Source organism: Moschus berezovskii, chromosome 1 (assembly GCF_049115385.1).
Source record: "Moschus berezovskii isolate FMDL1 chromosome 1, NW_MosBer_1.0, whole genome shotgun sequence".
Taxonomy (NCBI): domain Eukaryota; kingdom Metazoa; phylum Chordata; class Mammalia; order Artiodactyla; family Moschidae; genus Moschus; species Moschus berezovskii.
The window spans coordinates 100,142,198-100,159,897 of record NC_142460.1 but is presented as its reverse complement, the minus strand read 5'-3'; the positions used below and the strand labels follow the sequence as shown (position 1 = coordinate 100,159,897).

Genomic DNA, 17,700 nt, shown 5'->3' with positions numbered 1-17,700 from the left:
CAGTAGGGGGAAGGCTCTGTGAAATAAAACATGAGGCCTGTCCTCAAGTAGTGCTCAGTCTAGTGGGGTAGGGGAGGGGATCAGGCAGGAAAATTCCTTTAGACGATAAAACTCAGTAGTTTAGATGAGAGGCAGGTTCCAGCACTGGAACCTGGTACCTGCCTGGAACCTGCCTGCTCCCAGGCAGCTCTGCACTGGGAGCTCAGAGTAGGATGAGAGCTTGCTTTTGTACCGGGAATAAAGCAGCGGTTCCCTAAGTGGGCTCTGGCAGGAGAAGGCTGGAGGCAATGACCAGGCAGACGTGGATTACTCATGTGTATCCCCAGCCTCCCCCTCCCTCAGCTGAAGATTTCCTCTTTTACTTGCTTCATAAATACACATTTCTTATGAGTTTCTTGGAGCAGAAGACTTTATACAAAATACAGGCAAACAATATAATAAGTTGTCTTTATTAACTCCTGGTAGCAAGAGGCAAGGTCCTTCCCATTTCACAGAGAGGGAAATATTTATATTAAATATTTGTTATTTTGTAGTCAGAGCTAAAAATAATGATCCTTACTCCTTCTTCCATGGAACCTACCTACTGAAATACTTTTACGTTCAATTTGGGAAGGTCAGTAACTGGCTCAGAGCAAGATAAATATTTGTTGAACGGGTGAACAGTGGCAGTGACTAGACCAATCTTTGTATAGAAGACCCGTGTTAAGGAAATCGTGACATTTAGTTTGTTAGCTTGAAAGTTAAATAAACTTTCTACCAAAGCAACAATAGCTCTAGCAATGAGATCCTAAGTGATTCACTCTGATTCATTTTAGTAGGTGATCTTAAAGGTACCTGCCTGTACTAAATGCTTGCTTATGCTTTCTGTTTTCTAATCTTAGATGGCAAAGGTAGATTACCATTACCATTTTTCATTTAACTGATTTCTATGCAACAACTCAAACAACGGGTATTCCCATTTTCAGCTTATACTTTATGATAATAATGCTGCATGCGGGGTGGGGAGGGGGAACCTGTATTCTAGGGTCAGAGAAAGTCGTTCAAATTTTTATTCTGCTACAAACTAGTTGTGTAACCTTGGCCAAGTTTCTTTCCTTCTTTGGGTTTCAGTTTTCCCTCATAGGAAATGAGGATTCTAATCCCAGCTGACTTCCCTTATTGAGGATCAAAAGAAATAATCTAACTGGAAGTGTACTGCGAACTGTAAAGTGTTACATAAATGAAAGTGCTTATTATTCGTTGAGGCCTGGGCCTGCCAGACCATATGATCTTCTCCAGCATTGTTTGTTTATAGTTGATTAATTCCCACCTTTTCCCTTCTTCTGCTTTTTGAGGCCCACAGAGGTGGGGGGGGAGGGTTGGCAACAAAACGAACAGCTACAGTTTCCTGTAAGCAGCTTCTCTCCCACCACTTAATCTTTCTTTGACCTCCCTATTAGTGTGTCTTCTTTATCACAAGGCACGAAAGAAGCAGCACCTTCCAGCCCCACATTAGGATTCTTGGAGTCTAGGACCTCAGATCTCTGAGAAGACCACCCTTTTCTTTTGTAGGATTCTTCACGGCAGACGTTTACATTTTCTTCAGGGAGAGATTTCATTGTCTGCCCAGAAAAATGGAGCCTCTGGTTTGTTTTTTGTTGCTGTTCTATTTTGTTTTATTTTTAAAGTGTCTTTCATGATCAGCAAAGTGCTTCTGCAGGAACATACCCCTCGTTGTGTTCATCTTTATTGTCTCATATCAGATTAACTTTCCTGACAAAGGTGGATTTCTCCCTGCCAACATGATGAGCACTGCTGATGCCTGGAACAGAGCTTGGTTCTTTCCCTTAGTTTAAAGCATCATTATAGATAATAAAAATTCTGGGAGCAGGACTTTGCTGGCAATTTAGTTTTGGGGGATGATACATGAGACAGAAAACCCCATTCTGGACTATGAGGTGCTGACATTGGGAAAATTCCTTGTTCTAGATGAAATAGGTCAATTTGACTCAGAAGACACATGGAAGGGAGAGCCATAGTCTTGTGAGGTGGCATGACCTTCTTCTAGTATTAAAAAATATGTACCATTTTACTTTCAGACAGCACTTGAAGGTTATACCTTTCTTTCTTGCAGGACCTTTTATTCATTTTTTACATTAAAAATTTTCATTAAAGTACAGTTGATCTACAATGTTATATTAGTTTCTGCAAAGCGATTCAGTTTACACAGATGCAAGCTATTATATATAGAATGGATAAACAACAAGGTCTGACTGTATCGCCTAGGGAGCTGTATGCCTCTTTCCTTAGTTGACGGAATTGGATTGTGGAACCAGGCAATGAGTTTAACTCCTAATTTTGCAGTTTACTAGCTGGACAAAAATAGGTCTGATCTATATTTATAAAGTGGAGATAAAAATATCTATGTTTGTATCCCCTAGTGTGTTGTTAGTATTAAGTGACAATTCTTTCAGATGTGTGATTTTAAAGCATTTTCATGTAAGAAGTGGGGAGCATGTAGTTAAAAAGTATTTGTGGGACAGCAATGTGTCTGAATCCCAGTCCAATCATTTCCTAGATGTATGACTTTGTACAATTTGCTTAAACTTACTGAGCATGGACTTCCTCATCATTAAATGGGAACTGTAATACAAAAGTTACAAGGGTATTTGGATTCAATGATATATGCGAAGGGCTTGGTACCTAGCTGGTGATGTTCACTTTATAAGTAGTTGCTAGTTGTGTCTTATTTGATGTCTCCCTAACACTGTGAGGAAAGAAGAACAGTTCTTTCTTTTCTCACATGGTTTTCATTTGGCTCCAAAATTACTGTGGATTGTGACTGAAGCCATGAAACTAAAAGATACTTACTCCTTGGAAGGAAAGCTATGGCAAACCCAGACAGCATATTAAAAAAGACATCAGTTTGCCAATAAAAGTCTGTATAGTCCAAGCTATGGTTTTTCCAGTAGTCACATACAGATGTGAGAGTTGGACCATAAAGAAGTTTGAGCACCGAATAATTGATGCCTTCGAAGTGTGGTGCTGGAGAAGATTTTTCAGAGTCTCTTGGAGATCAAACCAGTCAATCCTAAAGGAAATCAACCCTGAATATTCATTGGAAGGACTGATGCTGAAGCTCCAATACTTTGACCACTTAATGAAAAGAGCCTACTCATGGGAAAAGACCCTGATGCTTGGAAAGACAGAGGGCAGGGGGAGAAGAGGGTGACAGAGAATGAGATGGTTGGATGGCATCACCAACACAATGGACATGAGTTTGAGCAAATTCTGGGAGATGGTGAAGGACAGGCAAGCACGGCATGCTCAAGTCTATGGGTTGTGAAGAGTTAGACAAAACTTAGCAACTGAACAACAACAATAAAACCCTAAAAGACAAAATGTATTACTTTACTTAAATCCAGCAGTAATATCCTATACAGCAACACATAAACTTAAAGTTTGTGAGTACTGTTGGTTAGAATTAAACTACATCTTCCCTTTGAGGCAGCAAACATCTTTCCTAAAGCTGATCTGGGGGAAAAGATACCCTGAGATTTCAGGCTGCTGATTCATGGAAAACCTGTTACTGTTCACTAGTAGGGAATCTTGACATGAACATGACACAATCTTGACCCTCAAAGCCAAAAAAGGAGATCAAATGTGGACGTATGTGCCTATACTTCAGGTAAAGATCTTAATTCTTTTCAGTGTAATGTGGAGAGTCAAAACAAAAAAACAACCCTGCTTTGGAGAATCGGGGTGAATACTCATAAAAAGAGGTGGCCCTTGAGCAGAACCTTGATGATCAGATGCTATGGAAGAGGAATGAGAAGTGAACACAATGAAAGGCCTAAGACAAAAAGACAGTCATTTCCTTCTGAGTCTGAGAGCAAATGAGTTCTCCATCTTCCCTCAGCCTCAGTCCCTCAGCGAAGAGAGAGCAGTCATGCTTCCCCGTATGGTGAGCTGATGTGTGTGCAAGTGTTATGTTCAAATGCTGCATTTTCTCATTCCCTCCCCAAAACCACACCACAAGTCCCAAGAGGTAGTCTTTCATCTGGCTATTGGTGGTTGCAATTTTTCCTTGTGGCTTAAAAATGTGCATCAGACTGTCACTGGGTTGTTGTGAGGGGTGGATCTTGAAATTCCCTAATGAGTTAAAAATGTTCACAATTGCAAGTCAGAGAGGAGAGTCCTCTGAGTGTACATTCCCCATGAGTTTGCTTTGCCAGAGTCAGAGTCCCATTATTGACTAACCTTCCTAGGTTTCTCCTGGAGCATGGACTGCCTCACTGTACAGGTGGAATCCTTGCTCAGAGCCAAGAGCACTGGCATTGGAGAAAGAGAGAAGGAAGGAAGGAAGAGCTGCTTTAAAGAAAGGGATAGAGTGTGGAAGTTGGGTGGAGGTAGGATTGCCAGAGTTAGTAAATGAAAACACAGGATACCCAGTTAAATTTGAATTTCAGATAAATAAACGTGTGGTTTTTAAGTGTATCTCAATAATCACATGGTATATACTTATACAAAAATCTATTATTTATCTGAAATTCAAATTCAATTGGGCATCCTGTATTGTTCTGGCAACCCTAGCTGGATGAGGCAGAAAAATCTAAGCGGGGGGGGGGGGGGTGGTGGTGGTGGGGGTGGTGGTAAATGATAATAAAAATACCTTTTAAAAGAAGCTTGTAACTGTAAACGTGCTCTTAGTTCCCTTATCTCTTTTTTGAACTCACATTAACAAAATATGAGGGCTATTCTTCTAACTTTAGAGATGATGAAAGGTGAGGGTCCCAGAGGTTAGGTGACTTACCCAAGGACATGCCGAGGATGGTAGCAGCGTTAGCACTCAAGTTCAGTTATTTTTTTAAACTTTTATTTTGGGATGATTTCAGCTGCAAAAAGTTACAAAAATACTATAGAGAATTCCTATATACATTTCCCCCAACTCCCCCTAATTAACACCTTATATAACCATAGAACAATAATCAATATTAAGCCATGAACCTTGGTGCAGTACTATTTACTGAAGTACAGACTTTATTCAGATTTCACCAATTTTTTTCATGAATGCCCTTTTGCCTTCCCAGGATCCAACTCTGATTCCCACATGGCTGTCATTGTTGTGTCTCCTTCATCTCCTGCCATCTGGAACAGTTCCTCAGAGTTTTTCCTTGTCTTTCATGATCTTAACACTTTTGAAGAGTACTGGTGAGTTATTTTGTAGAATAGCCTTCAGTTCTGGCTTGTCTGTTGTTTTCTTGTTATTATACTGAAGCCATACTTCGGAAGGACACTGCAGAGGTGATGTACTTTTCTAAAGGTATGTCAGATTACATTGATAGGTACTATCAGAAGCATTAATGTTGATCACTTGGTAACTATGGCGTCTGCTGGGTTTCTCCACTGTAAATGAGAAGATATAAATACCATGTTTCTATTCAAACTTTCACCAATTTATTTTAGCATCTGTTGGTTGATCTTACTTGCCTGCACAATTGCTGTGGTATTCTGACCACTTTCTGTTTTTCTTATTCCTTCTACATTTATTAAATGAAATTCTTCTATAGAAAAGAGTTGTAGCTTCACTCTCATCTAAACTCAGTTGTAATTCTGAGCTTATTGCTCCTGTCACAAAAGCACAGGTGAAGGAGAAAGTAAAAGTGTTTGGGTTACTGTACAGAAGAACTGTACAAAAAAGATCTTCATGGCCAAAATAGTCACAATAACGTGATCGCTGACCTAGAGCCAGACATCTTGGAATGTGAAGTCAAGTGGGCCGTAGAAAGCATCACTACGAACAAAGCTAGTGGAGGTGATGGAATTCCAGTTGAGCTATTTCAAATCTTGAAAGATGATGCTACGAAAGTGCTGCACTCAATATGCCAGCAAATTTGGAAAATTCAGCAGTGGCCATAGGACTGGAAAAGGTCAGTCTTCATTCCAATCCCAAAGAAAGGCAATGCCAAAGAATGCTCAAACTACTGCACAATTGCACTCATCTCACACGCTAGTAAAGTATTGCTAAAAATTCTCCAAGCCAGGCTTTAGCAATATGTGAACCGTGAACTTCCAGATGTTCAAGCAGGTTTTAGAAAAGGCAGAGGCACCAGAGATCAAATTGCCAACATCCACTGGATCATGGAGAAAGCAAGAGAGTTCCAGAAAAACATCTATTTCTGCTTCATTGACTATGCCAAAGCCTTTGACTCTGTGGATCACAATAAACTGTGGAACATTCTGAAAGAGATGGGAATCCCAGACCACCTGACCTGCCTCTTGAGAAACCTGTATGCAAGTCGGGAAGCAACAGTTAGAACTGTACATGGAACAACAGACTGGTTCCAAATAGGAAAAGGAGTACATCAAGGCTGTATATTGTCACCTTGCTTATTTAACTTCTATGCAGAGTACATCATGAGGAACGCTGGGCTGGAAGAAGCACAAGCTGGAATCAAGATTGCTGGGAGAAATATCAATAATCTCAGATATGCAGATGACACCACTCTTATGGCAGAAAGTGAAGAGGAACTCAAAAGCCTCTTGATGAAAGTGAAAGGGGAGAGTGAAAAGGTTGGCTTGAAGCTCAACATTCAGAAAGCAAAGATCATGGCATCTGGTCCCATCACTTCATGGGAAATAGATGGGGAAACAGTGGAAACAGTGTCAGACTTTATTTTTTTGGGCTCCAAAATCACTGCAGATGCTGATTGCAGCCATGAAATTAAAAGACGCTTACTCCTTGGAAGGAAAGTTATGACCAACCTTGATAGTATATTTAAAAGCAGAGACATTACTTTGCCAACCAAGGTCCGTCTAGTCAAGGCTATGGTTTTTCCCGTGGTCATGTATGGATGTGAGAGTTGGACTGTGAAGAAAGCTGATCGCCGAAGAATTGATGCTTTTTAACTGTGGTGTTGGAGAAGACACTTGAGAGTCCCTTGGAATGCAAGGAGATCCAACCAGTCCATTCTAAAGGGTAGCAGTCCTGGGTGTTCATTGGAAGGACTGATGCTAAAGCTGAAATTGCAATACTTTGGCCACCTCATGCGACGAGTTGACTCACTGGAAAAGAGTCTGATCCTAGGAGGGATTGGGGGTGGGAGGAGATGGGGATGACAGAGAATGAGGTGGCTGGATGGCATCACCGACTCTGTGGACATGAGTTTGGGTGAACTCCGGGAGTTGGTGGTGGACAGGGAGGCCTGGCGTGCTGTGATTCACGGGGTCGCAGAGAGTCGGACACAACTGAGCGACTGAACTGAACTGAACCGAAAGATATGGTTGTTTCAGGGCTTCCAATGTGGCTCAGTGGTAAAGAACACACCTACCAAGCAGGAGATGCTGGTTCAATCCCTGGGTCCAGAAGATCCCCTGGAGGAGGAAATGGCAACCCACCTCAGGATTCTTGCCTGGGAAATCAAACAAACAGAGGAGCCTGGAGGACTATAGTGTATGGGGTCATAAGAATTGGACACAACTTAGTGACTAAACAGCAGTAGCAGTTTGGTTGTTTCATGTGTGCAATGGAGAGGAGATGGAAATCAATTGCTCATTTCACAAGTATTGATCAAATACTTATTTCTGTACAAAGTATTGTGTGAGGCACTGTGAAGAAAAGAAAAATATATATATACCTGAAGGAGGCTGATAAAGATGAATACTTAAGGCACTGTTTATAAAAGTGATAATGAAACTTTTGAATGGAACATTGAACTAATAAATGATACTTTGATGCTTTTGGCAAGGACAGGTGTATCCACAATGCAGTAATCAAGCCATCACTGCAAAGGTCAGCTCTGTGATGATGATGTATGTACAGATCTTGGATGCCTTAGTTCATAAACTTTAAGCACCATGGCGGTAGGTGCATGCTCAGTCGAGTCTGACTCTTTGCAACTCCCTGGACTGTAACCTGCCAGGCTCCTCTGTCCATGGGATTTCCCAGGTAAGAATACTGAAGTGGGTTGCCATTTCTGCCTCCAAGGTATTTTCCCAACCCAGGGATCAAACCCGCATCTCCTGCATAGGCAGGTGGATTCTTTACCACTGAGCCCCTTGGAAAGCCCAACTATAAGCACCATGAAAGTGAAAGTGAAGTTGCTCAGTCGTTTCTGACTCTTTGAGGCCCTGTGGACTGTAGCCCACCAGGCTCCTCCATCCATAGGATTCTCCAGGCAAGAATACTGAAGTGGGTTGCCATTTCTTTCTCCAGGGGATCTTCCCAATCCAGGGATCGAAACCAGGTCTCTCTTTTTTTTTTTTTTTGTGACTTGTACAGAAATCCTTTAATTTTCTTTATTTTAACACATTAAAAAATGAAACACACTATACAAATGATTTTCTCATAACAGATTACACGTGGGTCCAGTCTCTCCTAATTCACAGAGAAAAGAACCCAACTAAAAGACAACCATTTGACTGCCTTTGGGACCCAGAGTTCCTTTCCTGCCTGAAAGAAACTATGAGGCTTCAGTGAATTCAGGCATTGTTCCTCATAAGGAATTTGGAACTTATATAAAGCTATGACAAACCTAGACAATGTATTAAAAATCATAGATATTACTTTGCTGACAAAGGTTTGTATAGTCAAAGCTCTGTGGTTTTACCAGTAGTCATGTATGGATGTGAAAGTTGGACCATAAAGAAGGTTGAGAGCCAAAAAATGGATGTTTTTATACTGTGGTATTGAAGAAGACTTTTGAGAGTCCCTTGGACAGCAAGGAGATCAAACCAGTCAATCCTAAAGGATATCAACCCTGAATATTCATTAGAAGACTGATGCTGAAGCTGAAACTCCAATACATTGGCCACCTTATGCGCACAGCCGAGCCGCTGGAAAAGACCCTGATGCTGGGAAAGATTGAAGGCAGGAGGAGAAGGGGATGACAGAGGATGAGATGGTTGGGTGGCATCACTGACTCAATAGACATGAATTTGAGCAAATTCTGAGAGATGGTGAAGGACGGGGAAGCCTGGAGTGCTGCAGTCCATGGAATTGCAAAGAGTCGGACATGACTGAGCAACTGAGTAACAATGACAAATATAGTATGGATACTCGGAAAAGTTAAACTCGTGTTCTTTGTGCTTTTTTTCTTAACAAGGGACTAGAATAGGCCATATAGGTATAATCCCAGTGACCCAGATATCATCAGAGGATAAAGAACTCACATGGTCAAAGGATTTCTAAACTGTTAACTATTACTTCAACCAGTAATCAATAAAGCTAAAGGACAGCTTTAAAGAAAACTCTAATTGTCCTTTTATGTAGAGTGTAATGAGATCCATCTAAGGGCAAACGTAGATTCTCCTTGTGTGGGTCAGTGGTTTATTATCCTATATCCTGTTGGAGGAATCATTTGCATATTCAGGCAGAATGTGAATTGTTTAGGACACCCCATGAAGAATGCTGATGTGAAGAGAACCCAGCTCCATTGCATTAATACCATTAAAAAAGAAAACTTTCTGAACGTCAAGATTATTTCAGCTACAACAGACCTTCATTTACATTCTTACTCAAATGCAGGTAAGTCTGAGATGTAGGTAAAAGCTTGTTTTTAAAATGAAGAAACTGAAGTTCAGCACCATTCGGTTATTTTTGCTAACAATGGTAGATCTCGATTTTGGACTCAAATGCCCTGATTCTAGAGTGTGCATTTTTTTGACCTTATGTAATGTTGCCTGTGGACAGTGATATTTCTAAAATTCTTTATGACTGTACTTAGCATGGCCATATGTCCTACTTTGCCCAAAACAGTTCAGATTTACGCTTTTTGTCACACCATAATTATCAATAGTATGACTTTCTACTCCAAGAAAATGCCCTGTTTTGGACCAGGAACATATGGTCACCCTATTTATAGGACGGCTCAGAGAAATTCCAAGTCGGGCTGCATTCAGTCTTTAAACTTATGTTAAGAAAATCACTAATCAACAACTTAAATGTTAAAAAATAATTGTCATTTAAATATATTATGATGCATTCTGATAGAAACCATGCAAATATATATATTATAAACTATATACTCTACATATTTAATGACCTGGGGAAAAAGCTCATAAAAAAGGCAAAATTACAATAATTTGGACCCAGTGAAAACATGTGGCTATAGCTGAGTAATGAGATAGTTGATTAAAAAAAAATATGTTTCTGGATTTCCAGGTAGTCTACAATGAGCATGGGGAAAATCTATAGCAGAAAATTATCTTTAAATTCTTTCATTTAGAATTAAGGGGTCTCTTTCATAGGAGACTATGAAATCACCATGTTGAAAAAAATAAGACCCTGTAAGTAGGAGTCTATGGAGAAGGCAATGGCAAGCCACTCCAGTACTCTTGCCTAGAAAATCCCATGGATGGAGGAGCCTGGTAGGCTGCAGTCCGTGGGGTCGCTAAGGGTCGGACTCGACTGAGCGACTTCACTTTCACTTTTCACACATTGGAGAAGGAAATGGCAACCCACTCCAGTGTTCTTGCCTGGAGAATCCCAGGGACGGGGGAGCCTGGTGGGCTTCCGTCTGTGGGGTCACACAGAGTCGGACACGACTGAAGTGACTTAGCAGCAGCAGCAGCAAGTAGGAGTCTAACAACGTAATAATAATCCTTTTCACAAGAAGAGCAGAGCTTTATGGTATCAAGAACTTACTGACAATGTTTTCTCATTTAAACTTTATAAGGATGTTCACAGTCAGGAAGTGAATTCCTCATTTTGCAGGTAAAGCCAAAATGCAAATTAGAGTAAATAAGGAAGGTCTGGGATCTCAAAGGTTGTCCTAGTTAAGACTCCACACAACCGACTCTTATGCTAATTCTATATTGGGTTTTAAAGCTGTGACACTGAATTTATAGTCAGAGGCTAATTCCTTTGCTTGTGCCACTAGTCTCTCATTGTGAGCATAGCTGAAGAAGAACGCAATGCTGCCATTGTATCACACAAGGGAAATTAAGAGAAGCTTTTCCATCCTGTAAGCCACCATTTAGCCAGCTGTTAATTTCTATCTTGACCCATTCAAAAGTACACTGACTACAACTTAGAGTCTCAGGTCCCAAGCCTGAGTTTGTTGTGACTATGCCTGCCTGGTGATTTATGATGACTTGCTTTTTTCCTCTGGTCCTGAATGTCTCCATCAGTGGAATGAAAACGTCTCCATCAGTGGAATGAAAACTGGTAACCAGATCATCTCTATGGTTCGCTCTGGCTCTGAGAGAGTGTGATTCTAAGCTTCTGAGCTTCTGGGGGAAAGAGTGGATTCCAAAGCTGTATTCCAGAAGTGCCTGTCTAAACTGGGGCTCTAGTTTTCTTTGCATTTGGAATAAGCCCAAAGAAAAGGTCATTTTTGCAGACATCTTGAGGTTGTGCTCCAATGTCCTCATTAAATAACAGAAGCCCAGACTGGCAGGCCCAGGGGAATATTCAATCAAGGAGAAAAAGGCCAAGTCATTACCGGAACCCTATCATCAGAGCTGTAAACACAAGCATTCATTCCTGGGCTTTAGCTGAAAGCCTGTTCCATCCTGCTCACTCTCTCCTTATACAGGTTCTGTTTGTCAAATGTGTGTGACCATTCCGATAAGTCACCAGAGGCGGGAAGGGAGAAAGAGAGAGGAAGAAAATTACAACCGTAAATAGACTCTCAACATAGAAAGATCAAAATAGACAGCCTCTGGCTCTACTGGATGAGTCACCGCTGCAGCCCAGACCTCAAAAACAAGCGAGGCTTCTCTCCTTAGCAGCAGTCTTCCTGTCTGGAAAGGAAACACTGTTCTGATTGGAGATATTGGCCATTTTACAGACTTCAAAGCAACTTAGGCAACTGAACAGACAAGAGGGAGAACAGGTAAAACAGTTTTTCCAAGTGCTTGTCTGGAGAACCAGCTGCTCAGCTCTGATTTGCAGCTCCATGGAAATGCTTTCATCTTTAGCCACTGGTGTTTTGTTTTTGTTTTTGAGTATGTTGGTCTTTAGTTTTGGTGCAATGTATACACCTTTCCCCCCACCAATGTGTTATTTTCTGGCTACGACTTTATCAGGCACTGAGCTGAGTGCTGTGGAAGTTGGACATGGGAACCATCTAATGAGGAAGTGGAACAAGTACACAAGTACACACATCACAATATTATGAAAAAAAACGTGTGCCTGAAAATGGGAAAAGCATGAGACTATGAGAGTGCAAAGGAAACAGACGAATGGTCTACCAGAGTGTGAGACTAAGGCCTGCAGGTATTCAGGATTCAGTGATGAGGCCAGTGATGTGGCATACAAGTAATGGAGTAGAAGAAAGAAATCTAGAAAGACAGATTGCAACCAGATCCAAAGGGGCTTTGAATGCCAAGATGAAGGTTTGGATCTTGCCCTGCGTGCTGTGAGGCTGGGGAGGGGGAGGAACAGTGACCCTGCAGGAGGATAACAATGCCAATTGTGGGGAGAAAAGTTGAAGGAGGAACCAGATCCAGAAGTGTCAGTTAGGAGACACTTGCTTAAATCAAGTGTGGCTACTGTGGCATAATAAGAAATATACATTATTTAGTTTTTGTCCCTGGTTCTTGGCATAAAGCTGCTAAAACCCTTGTAATTTCTTGAGTGATAGAAGGAATAAGAGCATCTTTTGATCTGCCGGTATAGAGCTTCTAAATCCCTTAGAATTTCCTGGTTGATAGGAATGTCTTCTTTTTTTTTTTCCAATCTGATAACTGATGTTTGGGAGTCCCTAGATAGCTTTGGGATGGGAGCTGTTTGCTGGAAAGAGATCTAGGTATGATTAGAGTCCTGGTACTTTGAGACCTATCTCCTAACCTCTGGAGCAGGAAGAAGGTCTGGAGCTTGAATTAACCACTGATGACCAATGATTTAACCAATCATGCCAATGTTAGGAAACCTCCATGATTGCCCCTAAACAGTGGGGTTTGGTGAGTCTCCAGGCGGGTGGACACGATGAGGTGCTGACAGGGTAGCACACACAGAAGGCAGAAAACTCCATGCTTCTTCCCCCATATGTCGCCCTATGCATCTCTTCCATTTGGCTATTCCTGTTTCCTTTATAATAAATCTGCGATAGTAAGTAGTGTTGTCCTAAGTTCTGTGAGTTATTGTGGCAAATTATCAAACATGAGGAGAAGGTTGTGGGAACCCCCTGAATTAATAACTGTTTGGTCAGAAGTATGCATGGTAAAACTGGCATCTGACTTGGGGACAGTCTTGTGGAAATGATCTCTTAACCTGTGGGGTCCACCATCACCCCAAGTCATTAATGTTACATAGCTGGACAATGGGTTGGTGTGGGAAACCCTCCCACAGATATTTGGTATCAGAATACTGCTCATTGCTCTCCATCTAGAACAGTCCCTCTGGGGTTAGAATGGAGATCTACAAGAGAAGGTGAAGTTATATGTCTAAACATCTAATCTAGCCAGTGAAGCTCAGTATAAAAATGCCCACCATTAGAGAACATGTTATTGTTTGTTGAAGTCATTGAGCTGAGGGGTTAGAGAGACTCAGCTGTGGCAAACCCAGTTTGACACAAACAAAGGAAGATTGCTCACTTTGTAGAAATACGGGACAAGTTGTTTTAGCTGGCTTTCTTGCACTGTAGACTTGATTTAATGGTTGGGGTTCTGAATACTATAGGTTGGCTACTCAACCACATTTTTCCCCCAGCCTATGGTTTCTTTCCATCCATGGCCCCAGCTCTTGGTATTTGGAAGGCACTAGAACTTAGAAGGAAGAACATGTTCCTATCTGCTGACTCTGCTCAGCTTCCTATTGTCTGATCTTGGTTAAGTCACCTGTCCTCCCTGGGACTTGGTTTCCCATCTACAAAGTGAGTCTATCTTGTGATTCAGTGTCCAGGGCCATTTGAGATTCTGATAGTTTAAGATATGCGTTTAGAACAGGTGGTCTCAATTGCTAATATTATCTTTCACAAAATAAACCCATCTCAAGGGGATATATGTATATTTATAGCTGAGGAGCTATAAGTTGTTGCATAGCAGAAACTAACACAGCATTGTAAAGCAATTATGCTCCAGTTAAAAAGAAATAAAAGGGGATATATGTATATGCATAACTGATTCACTTTGCTGTATAGCAGGAACTAACACAACATTGTACTCAAATAAAAATTTTAAAAATTTATCCTTTTAAATATACAAAAACCCCGAAACAAACCTATCTCACTGAACCTACCTGACAAACTTAGGAATAAACATTGTGTATAAGGTTATTTTAATATGTTTTATAGATTTGTTAAGTTGAGGCATAGAAACATTTGCACGTGTGCTCAGTTAGTCAGTCGTTTCTAACTCTTTGCTCTCCAGGCTCCTCTGTCCATGGGATTATCCCGGCAAGAATACTGGAATGGGTTGCCATTTCCTCTTCCAGGGGATCTTCCTGACTCAGGGATCAAATCCGCATCTCCTTATGGCTCCTGCATTGGCAGGCAGATTCTTTACCACTGAGCCACCTGGGAAGCCATAGAGATACATAGCAGGTAGGTAATTTTCCAAAGGACATGAGGTGATTTAATGAGATAGTCAGGACCCTGGCTACCTGATTTTCAGCCCAGGACTGTCTCCATTCTCCCAGGCTTCATGGATCAGAGGAAAGGTCAATAAAGTGCATTTGTAAGGAACACACTACTTTCATGATTTTTTTGCATATCCTGTATTTCCATTGTTTCTCCCCAGTGAGGCCAGGATCAAAGAAGTGGAGCCATTTTACAGGGTCATTACAGACTTTTACTAGTGAAAGACATTTCTTTTAAAACGAGTTCTGTTCATTGAGATGTGTGCTGATGTCAAACTCCTCTGCAGTCATTACTTCTATGACCATCTGCAAGAGATTATGCTCTTGGACTTGACCATTAGGCAGAGACTGGACTGCCTATACTTCACAGCAGGGCCCTCTGGCCATAATGTCATACTAGCTTTGGACCAAAAGGGATCTTGGATCTTATCCAATCTAATTCCCTGTCCAGCGCTTGATCTTTTCCATAAAGGTTATAATGGTTGTCCAGCATCTTCTTGAACTTCAGAATCACCTCTGGAACCTAGACCTGAATTGTCAGCTATCTGCTAACATCTTCATGTGATTGCCCCATAGTCAGCTCACATTTAACAGGACTGAAACAAGGTCTGTGTTATTTTCCTCAAAAATTTCTCAAATTGTGCTACCACCTATTCAGTCCAACAAGCCAAAACCAGATCCTCTTAAATCCATTCCTCTTCTGCATTTGGTAAGTCTTGGATCTTTATCCTCTGAAATCTCTCTCACATACATGCCTTTTTGTACTCACTGCCACAGCCCTCTTCAGGTCTTCCACCGTATTTCTCTGAACTGGATATGTAGCCTCCTAATTTATTTTTCAGAGCCTTTGAAAGACAAATATGCGTTTTAAATTTCTAAATAGGAATACAGGATGCATCTCCCATAGTTAGTGGCCATAGCACATTTTTCTACCCAGGGCATCTCGCGGAAGATGCTAGGTAGTCATCCCAGATGAATTGTAGCCCCCTGACACTGTCACGTATGTCCACCCCTCTTGGTCACTGAACTTGTTATTTCCTCTCCTTAGAGCACCCTTCTCCCTGACTCTGGCCATCTGGGGAAATCCTACGCATGTTTCACAGCCCAGTTCAAATATCTCCTATTCTCTGAAGTCTTCTTTGATCCCACGTCCCAGCATAATGCCTGAGCTCTCAGAGGACTGTGTACTTGAGTCTCTTTTAATGTTCAAATTACATTCTAGTTGTGTGCATTTGTGTACATCTGCCAATAAATTCTAAGCTCCTTAAGGGCTGGAGACTATATTTTATTTATTTCTCTGTCCCAAGTCTGGAATGGTAATTCTGTTCTCTTTCACTTCCTTCAGTAGTGACTGAGTATATTATGGTGGAGGCTTAGTGAACTTCATGCAGTACACAGGCTTACAGTTCTAGGATGGTAGTCTCCAGCCTCCTCACTGCCCCCACTACTACCTGGTATAGATGACAACCCACGTGGGTTATGCTGGGACAGGGAAGCATTGAGAAGGGGCTATGTGATGACTATATTATCAATTACAGTACCAGATCTATATGAGAGAGATCAGGGAGAGCTGAGTCACTCCTGGAGAGCAGATATTAGGGAAGATTCTCGAAGATACAGTATCAACCCTCATATTTACTGAGCATCTGCTCTGTGTAGGGCATTGTGCCAGAGCTTTGGGGACACGTGAACCCTCAAGGAACATCTGGTAAGTAGTTGGGTTGGTAAAGACTCCTGGTGCCCATGAATAGAAATCCAACTCTGCTTGCTTGGCTACAAAGAGAAATTTATTTTAAAAACATAGGGCTGTCAGAACTCTAGGCAAACAAGTAACTAGGTCTTGAATTGAGCTGGAACCCAGGGATGGAGAGCCACAGGGAACTCAAGAGGAGGCTCTACTTTTGCCTTTGAGTTACCTTGGACACATCACCTTCTTCATTCCCCCATCTATGAGATGAGAGATGGGACCAGCACAAATGTCAGCTGGGATTGTCTGTTTGGACAAGTTCTGACATAAGTCATTTTTCAGACTTGGTGGGGTTATAAATAAATATAAAACACATTAAGCAATAATGAGTCTTTGAGAGAATTCTTTGAGAGAACTCTAGATTCCAATGACCTTGGCCAGCCAATAAAACCTGTTTTGCTAGAACAAGTGAGCATAAGGTTCCCCTCTGACGTGTAATTCTTCTGCTTAGGAACATTACAGTCTTTTCTAACACAGGCTGCCTTCTCTTCATCTCTGTTAAGAGATTCAGAAATTACATCTCTGCCTTGTCTCCCATTTGAATTGCATCCCTGGGCCACTCCAAGGATATTATGCATATTTGAAACACATTAACTAAAGTATCTTTCAATATCTTAAAATAGCTAAGTAGCTCTCAGTTTGAGGACAGTCCACGCACTCCCCATCTGTGCGATACTGACACTTTCCTGTGTGGAGCACTATAGGATTTATAGGTTTTTTTTTTTTTTTTTATGTCTATTACCTTATTTGGTCTCTGCAACAGCCAGTCAGTCACTGAACATTCTTTATGGAGGACCTACACTGTACCAAGCACTGGGCATGTTCAATTTTGAACAAAATGGGTATGATCCCTGCTCTGATTGAGCTTATAGTCTAGAGGAACTACATTCATGCTTTTATTCCTATTTTAGAGACCAAGAGACTAAGCTGAAGTGATTAGTCCCAGGTGCTAGAGCTGGGACTCAGCTGGGTTGCTCATTCTCAAACCAGGACCCTAATTTTGTCATCCTTTTGTCTCACTGCTGATGGAGAATCCCCTAGCACTCTTTAGGAGTAAACTAAAAATAAAGAGCTAGTGCCTATGTGGATGGCTGTGAGAGCGACATATATAAAAACCCAAAGTAACAAATAGAAGAAGGTAAGAAAATAAACCAGTCTCAGAAAACTCCAAAGTGGTAGGAGGGAAACAGATTCCAAACCAAAACAAGGAACAAGAGCCACAGTCACTGGAAAAACAAAAACAAGACAGGCTTGTTCCCTTAGAGCTGGAACTCAGCAGGGTGTCCTTAAGTGGTACAAAGCGGTGTTTGATGTGAGCATCTCACCCTGCTGTGAACAGAACTCTACACTTGTATCTTCCAAGCAGCCCTGATTGACAGGCTGAGCTGGACCCAGACATGAAGAGGCCATAACTTTGCCTATTGCTTTTTGAAGGATCATCAGTAGAGATCCC

At 41.4% G+C, this 17,700-nt stretch overlaps 1 long non-coding RNA gene across 1 annotated transcript in view; it reads left to right on the top strand.

Annotated features, from left to right (window-relative positions):
- LOC148778777 (uncharacterized) overlaps nucleotides 1-14,534 on the top strand; it is a 165,458-nt gene extending 150,924 nt beyond the window's left edge. The window contains exons 2-3 of the long non-coding RNA XR_016038681.1: nucleotides 5,070-5,190; nucleotides 14,293-14,534. This is a non-coding gene — a long non-coding RNA (uncharacterized LOC148778777). The remainder of the gene's footprint in view (nucleotides 1-5,069; nucleotides 5,191-14,292) is intronic.
- Nucleotides 14,535-17,700: the final 3,166 nt, after the last annotated feature.